The 15,376-nt window shown below is 44.3% G+C and overlaps 1 protein-coding gene across 11 annotated transcripts in view; it reads right to left on the bottom strand.

The window, feature by feature from the left end:
• The window catches only part of NACC2 (NACC family member 2), a 184,021-nt gene that overhangs the window by 73,902 nt on the left and 94,743 nt on the right, over positions 1-15,376 (bottom strand). For 6 of the 11 annotated variants that reach the window (XM_056541018.1, XM_056541026.1, XM_056541020.1 and 3 more), the window contains exon 3: positions 1,879-1,994. The exons of 3 other annotated variants lie outside the window; for them this stretch is intronic. The gene's annotated coding sequence lies outside the window, so the exon portion shown is untranslated. Of the gene's footprint in view, positions 1-1,837; positions 1,856-1,878; positions 1,995-15,376 lie in introns of those variants that run through there. 2 more of the 11 variants (XM_056541016.1, XM_056541021.1) reach the window with 1 other exon arrangement.

Below are 15,376 nucleotides of genomic sequence, written 5' to 3'. Positions count from 1 at the left end.
ATTGTGATTTTAACCCTTAATACATGCACACCACTTATAAGTTATTTGACCCTTTCAGTGCCGAGATATCAGAGTTTATAAAGATATGCAAATTATGCTTTGGAGTCCACTGGGCGTTCCCCTTGGGCACTAAAGCCAAACAAAGTTTGGCCCCTTCACTAATTAGTCATTCCACACTTGTCACCTCTCCTACCCCAACCCCGACTGACAGGGCAGTGACTAATTAGTGAAAGGGCCAACTGGGCTCTTGCGCCCGAGGAGAATGCCCAGTGGGCTCCAAAGCCATATTTGCATATCTTGGCGCTGGAGGGGTCATGGCATTAGGTCACATAGCATATGTTTGTGCCAGGTTGCCATATAATGCTATTTTGTGTACTACAATGAGTATTATTCTTCATAATTGTATATACTCGCCCTCCAGGTACTGCAGTAATACATTACTTGTTTTTATACCAGTATTATATACCACCCTATACTGTGGTGTAGACAAGTGTATGTAGCATTGTGGCACATGTGTAGCATTGTGGCACATGCCCAGGTTAGGGCACACCACAGTATATAGCGTCTTCACACTGCAGTATGTGCTGACATAGTATAGCACATTGGCTTCCACATAGCTTTTGTATCACTGCAGTACATGGGGGAGGCTGCAGTCTATACAGGATAGTGATGACAGCGTAGCACATGGCGTATACTAATACAGCACTCAGACATGTAGCAGACTATGTGACACTGCAGGGGTGAGAGCGTTCTCTGTTCAGACAGCGAGCTGCACTGTGCTCTGTCATACTAACAAGTTCCCTCTCCCTCTCCCTCATTTTATCAAACACGGGGGGTGCTGTTTTCACCAAACTCTAAATGTGCCAGGATCAGCATTAACAGTGGCAGACTTGCAGCGACTTGGCTGGGAGGCAAATTAATTCGATATCAGGCTGTCATTTGCCCTCACGCTTATACAAAAACAAAAAAAACAAAAAAGATGACGCCCGACGGGGACCAGTTACCTCAGCTGCTGCGGAGCTCTTGCGGAAGCCCAAGTGTCAATCAAAGTTACCGATTGACAAGTCAGCTCCAGCAGCGCTTGTGTCCTTCGGTACTGAGCTCAGCATCAGAAAAGCCTCTTGTCCCTGCTTACAACCCTCACAAGGGCCTTATTATCTACCCCATCACCCCCCCCTGTCTACACAGCAGCTGGGTACACAACATGCAGATACCAAACAGACAGCATCTGGCTGGTACAGACACTGGCAGTCAATATACACACACTCCAACACCATATTGTAACACTTCAGAAAAAATATATATAAATAAAAAGAAATTCAGATTGCTGGATTATTAGGGCCAGTCTATATGGATATGGTATAGATGTGGTAATGCAAACATCCCTCTCCGGCAAACTGCCAAGTCTGGGGATAATGTACTACTTTGCCAACACAAGGGTTAACCGTCCATCGATACAAATAGTGGAAAGGACGAAGCAAAGGTTACAAAGGGTTAATATTCCCTGGTAAGAAACCGGTTGAACCCCCCCCACGTCACTACCTCAATCGGACGTAAGCAAAGCTCTGCTGTTGGGCAGGCTATGGCATTTTTCGCAGTTGGGCTTAGTTTCGTGCCCTGCCCGTACCGGGCAGGGCACGAAACTAAGCCCAACTGCGAAAAATGCCATAGCCTGCCCAACAGCAGAGCTCCCTGCCATGCTGAACTTTACAGAGCTTCTGCCTCAGCCCAGCAGCTGCTACTGAGAAAGAAAAAGGCCGGCAGCCAGTCCAAGACCCCCAGAAATCGGCCCCCACCTTCTCCCCAAATAAAAGTACAAAGCCATAGAGGATCTTACAAGACACGCGGCGCAGTTCCTTGGCTCGGCTCAGTCATTACCTAGTATGGAGGAACAGTCTGCGTGTGTGTTTTCTCCCTCTGTCTTGTCTGTGAGTCAGCATTAACACACATGAGGAGATCAGGAGCCCTGCCGAGCTTGATGCAATGAATGTAGACTGGGGAAGAAAAAAAAAAAAAAAAAGAAAGTGAATTTTGTTGGACTCGAGCCCTGTACTGTAATTCAATTGCCTTTACTTTTCAATTACTGCATAGACTACTGGTAGCCGGAGGCAGGGGATGTGTGAGCATTGCTTACTGCTTTCTCCTGAGCTTATACAGACATTGGGGCCGGTGCTTTATAGGGATCACATCTGGACGAGATGATGACCGAGTGCTGAGGAGATCCCTGCTGGAAGCCTTTATCAAGACACATGTTCTCAAGCAGCGATGAAACGGTAACCTGGAGCGGCCCCGGGGCTATCTGAACTGCGAACAGTCAGCACAATGGGTTTTGCTTGGCCGGACATTGGCTAATCAATGGCCGCTGTGATCTGTGTAGACCAGACGTGTCCAGAGAGTCCAGGCTCAGGCGGGGGCTCTTTATCTGTGTCCGTAGTCTCTGACTGGTCCTGTATCCTATTGTGGATCTTGCATTAGGATCAACGTACAGTCGGAGGGGGCCCCCCCAACTCCACTGATTGCCACTCCCATGGGGGCCCTTAGGATAGACCATCAATAGAATACATTGGAAAACCAATTTTTCAGATAACCAACATTCTTTACACAAAGGTCTAAATCAGTGTTTCCCAACCAGGGTGCCTCCAGCTGCTGCGAAACTATACCTCCCAGCATGCCCGGACAGCCGAAGGCTTAAACATCTCATTTTATTCATTGCCTATTGATGAAGATTGTCTGAGCAAAGACAGACTGACCTCCCACTACTTCAACCTCTGCAGCAGGACTGGCAGCACTCATATGTCTCCCAAATATTTCCTAAAGACAACCCATTGATATGACGCTGAGCATGTGCACTCTACTTCTTTGGTCGACATCATGTAGTGAAGACAACCACTTGCCAGTGTGCCTCAGATGGAGGCGCCCTGTTTGGAACAAACTGCTATAAGGGAAAGTTACACATAGGTTCCCATCAGTAGAAAGGAGCCTTCATTTACTTCAGCCTGTATTGAATAGAATATCCTAAAAAAAAATAAAAAAATTTCAGATAACCACCTTTCTCTACACAAAGGTCTAAATCAGTGTTTCCCAACCAGGGTGCCTCCAGCTGTTGCAAAACGACAACTCCCAGCATGCCCAGACAGCCAGCGGCTTAAAGGGGTATTCCAGGCCAAAACTTTTTTTTATATATCAACTGGCTCCGGAAAGTTAAACAGATTTGTAAATTACTTCTATTAAAAAAATCTTAATCCTTCCAATAGTTATTAGCTTCTAAAGTTGAGTTGTTGTTTTCTGTCTAACTGCTCTCTGATGACTCCCGTCCTGGGAGCTGTGCAGTTCCTATGGGGATATTCTCCCATCATGCACAGCTCCCGGGACGTGACATCATCATTGAGCAGTTAGACAGAAAACTTCAGAAGCTAATAACTATTGGAAGGATTAAGATTTTTTAATAGAAGTAATTTACAAATCTGTTTAACTTTCCGGAGCCAGTTGATATATATAAAAAAGGTTTTGCCTGGAATACCCCTTTAAACTTCTTGTTATTTATTGCTTATTGACGAACATGGTCCAAGCAAAGACAGGCTGACCTCCCACTCCTTCAACCTCTGCAGCAATGCTGGCAGCACTCATATGTCTATTTCCCAAAGACAACTTATTGATATGACGCTGAGCACGTGCACTCTACTTCTTTGGTCGAAATCATGTAGTTAAGACAACCACTTTCCAGTGTGCCTCAGATGGAGGCGCCCTGTTTGGAACACACTGCTATAAGGGAAAGTTACTCATAGGTTCCCATCAATAGAACGGAGCCTTCATTTACTTCAGCCTGTATTTAATAGACTATCCTGAAAAACCACATTTTCAGATAACCAACATTCTCTACACAAAGGTCTAAACCAGTGTTTCCCAACCAGGGTGCCTCCAGCTGTTGTGAAACTACAACTCCCAGCATGCCCGGACAGCCAGCGGCTGTCCGGGCATGCTGGGAGTTGTAGTTTCGAAACAGCTGGAGGCACCCTGGTTGGGAAACACTGGTCTAAACATTCCGACATTGCAAAACTGTTGTGGATTTGTGCGACAACTTACAGTACAATACATGTGGATGGGGTTTTAAAAAAAAAAAAAAAAAAAATGAAAAAAATATCTGCATGAATTTAGGGCATGCGGCGGATTTTGAGGTCTGTAGTATTCCTATTCTGTTGTGGAAATGTATATTTATACTGTGGATTTTGCAAAGCAACACATGTGGATGTTGTTGCCCTAAGAAATTTGTTTTCGAAAATTGCATTAGAAAAACCCCGATATATGAGGCTTCACATGTCACGTCATCTGGATGGCAAATTCGATGCGGATTTCACCATTGCAAAAAGTTAAATTCATGGCATGTCTGTGGCAAATCTAAATCCATGTAAGACGTGCAGATTTGTCCGTGGCATATAGTTACACCATGTGTGAATCCATCCTTAAACCACTCAGGGAGCCATGTCCCAAACACCTTCCAGAGCAGGAGAAAATCCTCATAGCACACCTATGCTACTCTGGACAGTTCCTGACACGGACAGAGGTGTCAGCAGAGAGCACTGTGGACAAGACAAAAAAGAAATTCAAAAAGCAAAGAATTTCCTCTGTAGCATACAGCTGCTAATAAGTACTGGAAGGATAAAGGTTTTTTTAATAGAAGTAATTTACAAATCTGTTTAACTTTCTGGCACCAGTTCATTTAAAAAAAAAAAAAAGGTTTCCACCGGAGTACCCCTTTAAGCCTAGGAAATGGTTCTGCATTATTTTTGCAAAAACAGCTTCACCCTTTTGCATGGGCTGTGTCTGGTATAACAGCCAAATCCCATTCACTTAGTTAGTGGATGAGCTGCAATACCAAACTCGGCTCTGTTGTGTATCTATATAAGTAAGAAACACAAATAGGAGAATGACCTTGGGGCAATATTGATTTTATGAAGAGAGGTGAGGAACGGATTAAGTTTATGATGCCTGTGGTTTGGCCGGTTTAGTGACAACACACACACAGTATATGCACAATGAGGCATATGATACATCCCAGATGCAGTGTCCCGGTACCGTCCTCCAGCTGCTGTGGTCTAAAGGTTGTTGTGTGGCTGAAGAGTTTCTATCCAAGTACAGTGGTCCCTCAAGTTACAATATGAATCTGTTCCAGGACAACCATTGTATGTTGAAACCATTGTATGTTGAGACCATAACTCTATGGAAACCTGGTAATTGGTTCTGAAGCCACCAAAATGTCATCCAAAAATAGGAAAAAATGAGGATTAAAGAAAACAAAGTAGATAACTAATATAGATAAAGGAAATCCTTATATATAAAAGTAATAAAGATCTGCTGGGAGCTGTAATCATTGTCTATGTAGAGGACAGGAGCTTCTTCAGGGTCCTGTACAAAACGTAACATGGAGCCTCCCTCACCTGGAGCAGCTAACCCTGACACAGGTAAAGAGTAGTACAGGGTACCACGATTTTAGGTAAGTTGCGAAAACCGCATACGGGGCAAAAATGAGCCGACCGGAGTCAGCATTTCACTTCGGTCGGCTCATTGAAATGAATTACATATGGGCGACATACGGCAGGGATACGGGAGCGCAAGGTTTAGCTCCCCCAGCCATGTGCGGTCCCGTATTGGGAAAAATGTAATGTGAACCCAGCCTAAGAGGGCATGGGCCAACGTGCGTAGGCATGGGCTAACGTGGGTAGGCATGGGCTAACGTGGGTAGGCATGGGCTAACGTGGGTGGGCATGGGCTAACGTGGGTGGGCATGGGCTAATGTGGGTGGGCATGGGCTAACGTGGGTGGGCATGGGCTAACGTGGGTGGGCATGGGCTAACGTCAACCGGATGTGTGCTTTATGCAAGTGCCCCATGGCAATGGTCTCCAACCTTTGATCCTCAAACAGAATTAAAACTCTCAGTTTTCCTTTACAATGTAAATGAATGATCATAAAAAGGCACCATGGCCATAGGTGTTACTACCAAGGTACCAGACATGGCAACTGCCATGAGGCACCACACCTTGGTGGGCCCACTTCCATATAATGATATCTGTACTGTGACCGCTCCGGTTCTATAGATTCCTGTATAGTTTATGACTGTACAATGACATCACTGTGTGCATTATCCCTGTACTGTGATATCACTAAGCATCTTGATATTATGCATTAGGTTTACTGTGCCTATTATCCCTCTACTACAACATTACAGTGCACATTTTCCGTGTACCATGACATCACTTTGTGCATTTCTTTCCTAAGCCACCACTATGCGCAGAATCCCTGTGCATTAGGAAAAGCCAAATAACTTGCTGCTGAAGTAGTCATAATGAAGTTCAGTCCCCTTTTCAAGTTTTGCTATAGGACCACATGGTTACCTATTATAACCCTTGACTGTGGCAATTGGGGTTGGACTCCCACCAAAACAATATGGCATGTGCTAGTAATACCTATTTAAATAAACATCTTCATATGTTCTACTAAAATCCTTTTGATTCCTGTAAAACCTCTTTGATGGCCCAAATACAGATTTATTGTCCATAGTCTGGCCCACTGATAAGGAGCAACATTTATTTTAATAAGCCACATTTAGGGAATATCTATAGGATATGTAATTCATGTCTTTTAGGCTAGGTTTACATTTGAGATGGAGTTTCATTCGGGGCCTCCATATACAGTTCTGTTCAAGGCTGGATAACTGATAACAATGGACAAATCTCAATATATTCCATTGACTTCAATGGGGTCCATCAGGTTTTGTCTGGTCAGATTCTACTAAAACAGAATCTGTAACGGAGCCCCCCTAAACTGAGATATGATACAAATGTAAACCCAGCCTTTAGCTGGTTAGAGGGAGGTCTCCAATTCTTATTAGAAGAATGTGACTTCAAAACTCTGGTTAGCTGTAGAAGCTAGACAGTGATGGCCATTAAGCCGAGGAGGAAAAAAGAAAGGTCTACCAACACGTGCATGTGTGGTATGGGGTGTGATGCAGGGCAGATGGAATTACCCTAGGGGCAGATGGCATTAACCCCTTGTATTCGTGACACCAGGGTGTGGCTTATCCTCAATACCACCCGATTGTATACCACTAGATCCTGGGCTAGGCATGGGGGGCAATAATGACTCCAACGCCAAGTTACGGCCAACGGTTACTTTACTGAGTGACAGATAGTACAGTCTATATAGTGTAGCCAGGCCCATGGAGGTGATCAGTGACTTTAAGGGCTTACTGGGACTTGCAGTGGTTTTGAACAATTTAGTGCAGGCCACGTTGACTTGACAATAGATGACAGTGACTGACGTGACTTGACTGGAGACAGACTAAGCTGTGACTGTAGTTACTTGTAGACTTGTAGCTTGTGACTGCAGACTTGACTTGAGGCTCCTATGACTCCAGACTCTTAGGCTCCACTGCACCTCAGCAAAGACTCAGGAACTAAGATAGAGAAGAGACTCCTCCCAGGCTTTTATGGGGGAGACTCTGGTGGGGTCCCATTGGTCACCCTTAAGTCACCTGCTCACTGATACCTCCTGGGTAACAATCACATGACAACTGGTGATCACATGTTAACCTTTCTTAAAGATACAACATTCTTATATACATAACATAGGGGATAATACACAATTACAGTAGAAGAGATGCGGGGGGGGGGGGGGGGGGTAAGTAGCCAAACACTACTGGCAAATCCTAAATATGTGATATCTATGGTCCTTGACAGGTGGTCCTTGGCCTACAGCAATTTTCTGGACCCAGCAGGTGATCCTCATCTGAGCCTGGCAGTGTTCCACATTAAGCTGGTCAGTTGGTGATGCCAATAGCCACTGCTATGTAGCCAAGGCCAGTCTCAGTCCATCTGCACCATCATACAAATTGACCTATTCCAATTCAATAGTAAAGTAAATGAAAAAATAAACATTGTTCATCCAGTTTTTGCTTCATCCAATTCTTCCCATACTGACGGTGCAGACTCAGACTCTTATGATCTCAGTGTCACTGATAGGGTTAAAGGGTAAACCCCCGAAACAAGTGTCAGACAATCCCGAGTTGGCAGCATTGGCCCCATGTCACGTAATTCCCATGCTCTAATAATTCGATTATACTTTTACCAAGAAGAAGTCTCAGCTGAGCTAAATATAATTTCACTATTATGATATGTGAAAGATGAATTATGCAATGAGGAATAAATAAGCTTTTATTAGATTTATCCCTCTTCAAAAATTGGAAGACACAAGGATTTGCTGTATTTTTCTCACAGAAGACTTCACTTTTGATCAATATATATATTTTTAAATTTCTATTTAAAAACGTGCATAAAAAGTTGAGTAGCTTTGTAAATGTGAAATGTTGCAAAAATGTTTTTTCCCCTTTAAAGGGGTACTCCGCTGCCCTGCTTCGGAAGCTCCGCTCCCCAGTGTCCGGAAGTTTATTGTTCAGAACGCTGCGTGCGAGCTTACGTGTTCAGGGCCGCCCCTCGTGACGTCACACCCGCCCCCTCGTGACGTCACGCCCGCCCCCTCAACGAAAGTCTATGGGAAGGGGGCGCGAAATGAAATTAATTACATATGGGCAGCATACAGCAGGGATATGAGAGCACAAGGTTTTAGCTCCCCCCAGCCGTATGCGTTCCCGTATTGGTAAAAACGTGATGTGAACCCAGCCTCAGACAAGTGCTACTTTCTGCTGATGTTTATTTCTATGTAAATATCCCTGCTCTGCGGAGACAGGCAGCAGCGCAGGGATGAAAGGTACCTCATTGATGGCTCCGCCCCCAGCACAGAAAGGAACACAGAGCGACCGCTTCATGTGACGGTGAGTGATGTCCCTGTGTGCTGTCTCTCTCCCCCCTGAGTATAACCTGGGGCTGGGGGGGGGGGGGGCGTGTAAAGTAGCAGACCAGTGGGGTCACTTTCCCTCCTAGAGTGTCCACAGGTCACCGACAGGTCACATTACCAGAACAATTTTTGGGAAAAATCACAGCAAAAATGGCGCGGTTTTAGCGTGCTTTTTCAAAGTTGCTGTAAAACTGCGCCATTTTTGACGCGATTTTTCAAAAAAAAATTCTGGTAATGTGACCTGTTGGTGACCTGTGGACGCTGGAGGAGGGAAAGTGACCCCACTGGGGTGACAACATGTGAACACACTGCTTGTTTATTTATCATTAACCCCTTAAAGAAGCACTGCCATTGTTAAAAACTTTTCATATATTGCAGGACTCATTATAATATGACATTTCACAATATACACCTGTTAAAAAAAAATGTAAATTTTCACCTGAAATTCAAGCTCAAAATAGCCACCACTAGGGGTCGCCTGTCTTTTAGCCAGACAGACTAGTCTAGATTTTACAGCATACTGGATACCGGCCGTAAAGCATACCGGTATCCAGTATAGGAGATTTCTATTGAGTGTATGCAAAGCTACAGATAAAGGATGTGTGGACATGCTGGGATCTGTAGTTTTACAGCAGCTGGAGGCAACACTGCTCTAAAACAGTTATTTACAAACATTGCAGCTTCAGTTGTTACTAAATTACAACTCCCAGCATGCTGAAATAGTCAAAGCTTTCTCAGACTCCTGAATGACAAAGAAGTTGATCAGACATTCAGGAATCTGTGAAAGATGAATGACACATAGTGACAGCTATGCTGATTAGCATCCAGCTTTACTAGGAGAAGATAAAACAGATAGAACATGTATTCATAAAAATGCTGTACTTTTATCTAAAAAATCCTTGCACTAATTTTATAAAGATCTATTTTTATACTTATACATTTTATCCTGTTATGAATTCACCATAATGGGGGAGATTTATCAAAACCTGTGCAAAGCAAAAGTGTCCCAGTTGCCCATAGCAACCAATCAGATCGCTTCTTTCATTTTCCAGAGATCTTGTTAAAAATATAAGAATGGATCTGATTGGTTGCTATGGGCAACTGGGACACTTTTCCTCTGGACAGGTTTTGATAAATCTCCCCCAATGTCTTCTGATTACTGCAGGCAAGCTCCAAGCATCTTCCTCTGACACATGACACAGCATAAAACCAGAGAGGAAAGGGTTACAGAGTAGAGAGTACTGATTGGCTGACTGCACAGGCTTGCTCCTGTGAGGGAGACAGACTGACACGCCCCCTCCAGCCTGCACAATGAAAAAGTAACTCACCAGCAGATAAATGCTTATATCTCTGGATATATAGGTCAGAGACATGTAAAATTTATATGTACATGATCAGGATTGGGCCCTGAGTAACATATCACTTTTTTTCTTTTTTTTTTGCACTATGACAGGTACGCTTTAAGGGTACATTCACATGTACAGGATCTGCTGCATATTTTTGCTGCATATTTTGCAACCCATTAGCTTCAATAGGTAGCAAAATCAGCTGCAGAAAATATACAGCAGATCTTGTATGTGTGAACATACCCTATGGGCTCATTCACACGGACAGATCCGTGAGCTCCCTGAGCTAGGCTGAGAGCAGCCACGTTGTGTGTGAGTATACTGCGCATGCGTGCGGTGACTCAAAATACGCTGCGGATCTGTCCGTGTGAATGAGCCCTAAGGACGCAAGGCGTACATGTAAGCACTGTGCCTGCTCCCACTGTGTTGTATAAATCATTAGCTGGAACCCTTCGCTAATGCCAGACATCACCAATCAGGCTGATGTCCAACACTAACCCTTTAGACGCCGCTATCAAAGTTGATGGCAGTGTCTAAAAGTGTTAAAATTCATGAGCTAGTCAGTCAGGGAAGCTGATCTGGACCACAGCAGCAAAATCACAGAGTCCCAATCAGCTGAGTGGAAGGCTGAAGAGGCCCTACATGGCTCAGTGTTGTCAGATCGGCGCTCCAAGAATATAGCCTGTATAGATATACGCCAATAACACTGATCAATGCTGTGCTATGGTATAGCATTGTTCAGTGTTTGTAAACAAAAGGTTTCATGTGACAGTTCCCTATAGGGACTTAAAATGGTGAGAAAACTTTAATATAGGACTCAGGGCTTTTTCATTTTTGCATTTTGGTTTTTTCCTCCTCATTTTCTAAAAATCATAACGCTTTCAATTTTCTGAATGCACGCAAACACAGGAGTCGGCACTCCAACCCAACAAGGTCCTGACAATCATTAGCAATGAAGGTAGTTGCAGCAGATGACAAAGTGCAGGGTGCGTATTCGAGAGATGCAGATATAATGAATCCAGTGATAGAGAAATGAAATCGCACTCACCGCTCCAATGCAGACAAAAAGCCGGATTATTTCAAGTGTTCACAGACAAGGTGCATGATGCTTACAAAGACGAGACGTGGATTCTTTCACAAGAATGGGTGACAGCTGTTCCTTTGAAACATTTGAAATAAACTGGCTTATTGTCTGCATCGGAGTGGTGAGTGCGATTTCATTTCTCTAGCACTACTTTCAATTTTCTACCTACAAAACTGTATGAGGGCTTACCGTATTTTTCGTCCTATAGGACGCACCGGCGTATAAGACGCACCCAATTTTTAGGGGCAAAATCTAAAAAAATAAAGATTTTGAACCCAATAGTGGTCTTCAACCTGCTGACCTCCAGATGTTGCAAAACTACAACTTCCAGCATGCCCGGACAGCCGTTGGCTGTCCGGGCATGCTGGCAGTTGTAGTTTTGCAACATCTGGAGGTCCGCAGATTGAAGACCACTGCATAGGAGGTAATACTCACGTGTCCCCGCCGCTTCGGACCCGTCACCGCTGCCCTGGATGTCGCTCCATCGTTGTCGCCGTGTCCCAGTCGCTCCGGAACGTCTCTGCTGCCGGCCGGGTATCCTCGCTCTCCGTCGCCGCCATCACGTCGTTACGCACGCCGACGCACGTACGCGACGACGTGATGACGAGGAAGGAGAGCGCTGGCATACAGGGGATCCCTGAACGGAGAAGACTCCGAGGAGGCAGGTAAGGTCCCCCCCGGTGTCCTGTAAGCACTAACCCGGCTATTCTGTCGGGCTGTTCTGGACCGCCGCGGTGAAATCCCGAACAGCCCGACTGAACAGCCAGGTTAGTGTCACTTTCCCTTCAGACGCGGCGGTCAGCTTTGATCGCCGCGTCTGAAGGGTTAATACAGGGCATCACCGCGATCGGTGATGTCCTGTATTAGCCGTGGGTCCCGGCCGTTGATGGCCGCAGGGACCGCCGCGATAGGGGTGTATTCGCCGTATAAGACGCACCGACTTTTTCCCCCCAGTTTTGGGGAAGAAAAAGTGCGTCTTATACGGCGAAAAATACGGTATATTTTGCGCCACCAATTTTGCTTTGGAATGACACCAATCATTTGTCCAGAATTGCTGAGTTTTGGTTACTTCATATATAAAAATGTATTAAAAAAAAAGATCAAAAAGTCCAATCTGAACAAGAATGGTACCGATGAAAACTACAGATCATGAGCCCCCATACATCCCCATATACGGAAAAATAAGAGTTATAGGGGTAAGAGGATGACTTGAAGCATACACATTTTCCTACAAAAAGCTATAATTTTTTAAAAGTAGTAAAATAATACAAAACCTACATAATGTGGGTATCGTTGTAATCATATACTATTATTATCATAAAGATAATGGCCCAGATTTATCAACCTATGTGATTTTTCCACAGCGACCAATCACCGCTCAACTGGTAAAGTGAAAGCTGAGCTGTGATTGGTCGCTGTGGGAAAATCACTCTATTTTTTCTCTAACACAGTTTGATAAATCTGGGCCAATGAGTCACTTTTGTGTAGTAACAAACCCCTCCAAAATGCGCAAACTGTTCTGTTTTAAAAAGAATATTCAACCCACAAATTTTGTTATTTCCTTTCGCCATAAATTTTATGGTAAAATAAGTGACGTAATGACAAACTACCTAGCTAGTTACTTGGATACTTATGTTCCAGGCTACCTAGTTACACACCTACTTACACACCTACCTGGCTACCTACCTGCCCTTTTACTGTGCAGGAGGGCATTATAACAGTTCAGGGCCTAGAGATGGGGAGATTGTGTAGAGGAAGGGAGGGCACTGTAAAAATGCAGAATGTAACATGTTTGTCTTATATATGTTTTGGCTTGAAGAAGTCGACATGGTGGTCTGATGCGGACAGAGAAGAAAACGAATAAGGACAACACTGATCAGAAAAAATGTTGATTGTGATTCCTCAAATGTAACTGTAATCATTTATATGGTAAACACATCCTGTGTACAGCTGGTGTCTATCTCTATATGGCCCTGTATATAATCACTTATATGGTATACAGATCCTGTGTACAGCTGGCATCTACCGCTATTTGGGGACTGTATGGCGGAATACTGGTGTGTGTATAGTAGTTTAATTCAGTACAGTATGTTGGTATTATCCCGTTAATGTGTGGTGGTATATATTTACTCCTTATATACAGGTATTATTGGTCATGGAAAATTATCTTACCTACGTTATATATATATATATATATATATATATATATATCATTTTATTTGTAGAAGTGGTGTATGAGGAGGGATTTGGATAGAATAGGGGAGGGGCAGAGGTGTGGCTAGGGTTCGACATGGAGCCCTTGCTTTATTTGGTCCGGGGGCCCTGAGTGTTGTCAGTCCGCCCCTGCCCTGTAGCATAGTCAAATAAAAACTACAAATCCCACAGTTCCTTGTTTGTAAGTGTGAGGTCACTTTCTTCCCTCCCACACATCAGCCACCCCACCCATTGAAACACAAATGAGCTTTGTTCCATTCAGTAGACCAGTGTTTTCTAACCAGGGTGCCTCCAGCTGTTGCAAAAACATGATTAGTTGCAGAATGATCTCTCTCCCACCCAGCGGTCGCTCTACCCATTGAAGCAGGACAGGCTCCCTGTCATCACCTGACCATGTCTTGGCCGCATTGCAACCTGGGAAATCCTGAGACCCGAGTAAATTTATATGCTGTTAAAAATAAATATTGGGGCAAAAATCACAGAAGAATTGTGAGAAAACCGTCACACACAGGTACAGACACTATATTATTAACTACACTAACTTTACAGCTTAGCTGTGCATTTTTTTCCACTTCTGTTTTTTTCCCCAAAATACAAATAATTATTGATGGTTTGATAAAGGGTTGGACTATTCTCCCAAAAGCCCAGACTCTGACACAAGATGTGGAGCCAAATATTTGTCACTAATTTTATTAAAATTAATTAACAAAACAGAAGTCTGCACCGAGGTAGATGGTTTTTAAGGCCTCCATCTGTATGTCCACCTCATCCCCATGTTCACTGTTAACATTGTACAAACAGAACATATCATCAGGAAGATCCAATTGCTTATTTATGACTCAACCCATGAAAGAAACTCCATTGGCAAGTGTCATCTCGAAATGGGGTTGTCTTCTGCTCGACATTTGGGCTTTAGTATTGTGTTGGATTACACTAGAGGACATTCTGGTGGTACAATATAGATCCCTGTCCCAGCACCAAGGGCTGTCCTGTGGGCTGCAGATCTCCTCGGCATGCCTGCTGCTCCTTCGTTGGGCCACGGTTATATTGTTTACCATGTTCATGCACTTTTATATTTACTGTGTTTTTGTATTATATGTGTACTGTACCCTTAAGAAGGACGTTCAGAGTGACCAAGTAACCCCTGTTACCAATGGGAACCCCCAAATTGTCCCGTATATAGTGTAGGGGGCGGAGGAGTTGCCCCAGTCTAGTTCTGTGGAGGGTTAGTAGCAGACTTAGTGCAGAGCTGCAGTTTGGAAAGGAGGTGGAAGGAGTGTGAGGTGATACTGAGGGAAGCCTGAAGAAAATCTTTAATCAAGTCATCCCAGCCATTCTGCCAGTGTTCCCCGTACAGGAGTTGGTGGGTCATACCCTGGTGATGTCAGAGAAAATGGACCATAGCAGAACCCTATTCAGCGTGGGATATCTCCTAACCTCCAAGTCTCAAGTCTCCAGCCTCCAGCAACAGGGCTCCCAAAAGTTACACTGCAGCCCTTCTACTCTGCTCCGAACTGTATGTGTTGTACCATCTACACCTGCCTCAGTAAAAGACCGTTATCCGTAACCCGTGGTCGGTGTGTTCCTTGCCCCATGCCTGGCCCAAGAGAAGCAGTCTCCACCTTGGACCGTGTATAGGGTAACGGTACCTTGGCGTCACAAATTGACAAGTGTACCTTGCACCCCCCATGTCACCACAACTGTATATACGGTTTAATTATTGGATCTGGGGGAACTAAAGAACCCTGATCTGATACTGGTTGTATTCCACTACCATTAGTGGCCATCGAAAATTTTTGGAACCCATCTGATACCGCAATATGTGAAGAAGTCAATGTGATAACATTTTGTTGTACATTAACTGACCGGTAACTTACAGTTATA

The sequence above is a fragment of the Hyla sarda genome, chromosome 9 (genome assembly GCF_029499605.1).
Source record: "Hyla sarda isolate aHylSar1 chromosome 9, aHylSar1.hap1, whole genome shotgun sequence".
NCBI classification, from domain to species: domain Eukaryota; kingdom Metazoa; phylum Chordata; class Amphibia; order Anura; family Hylidae; genus Hyla; species Hyla sarda.
The sequence above is the reverse complement of the archived record's forward strand: the minus strand, read 5'-3'. Positions and strand labels throughout refer to the sequence as shown.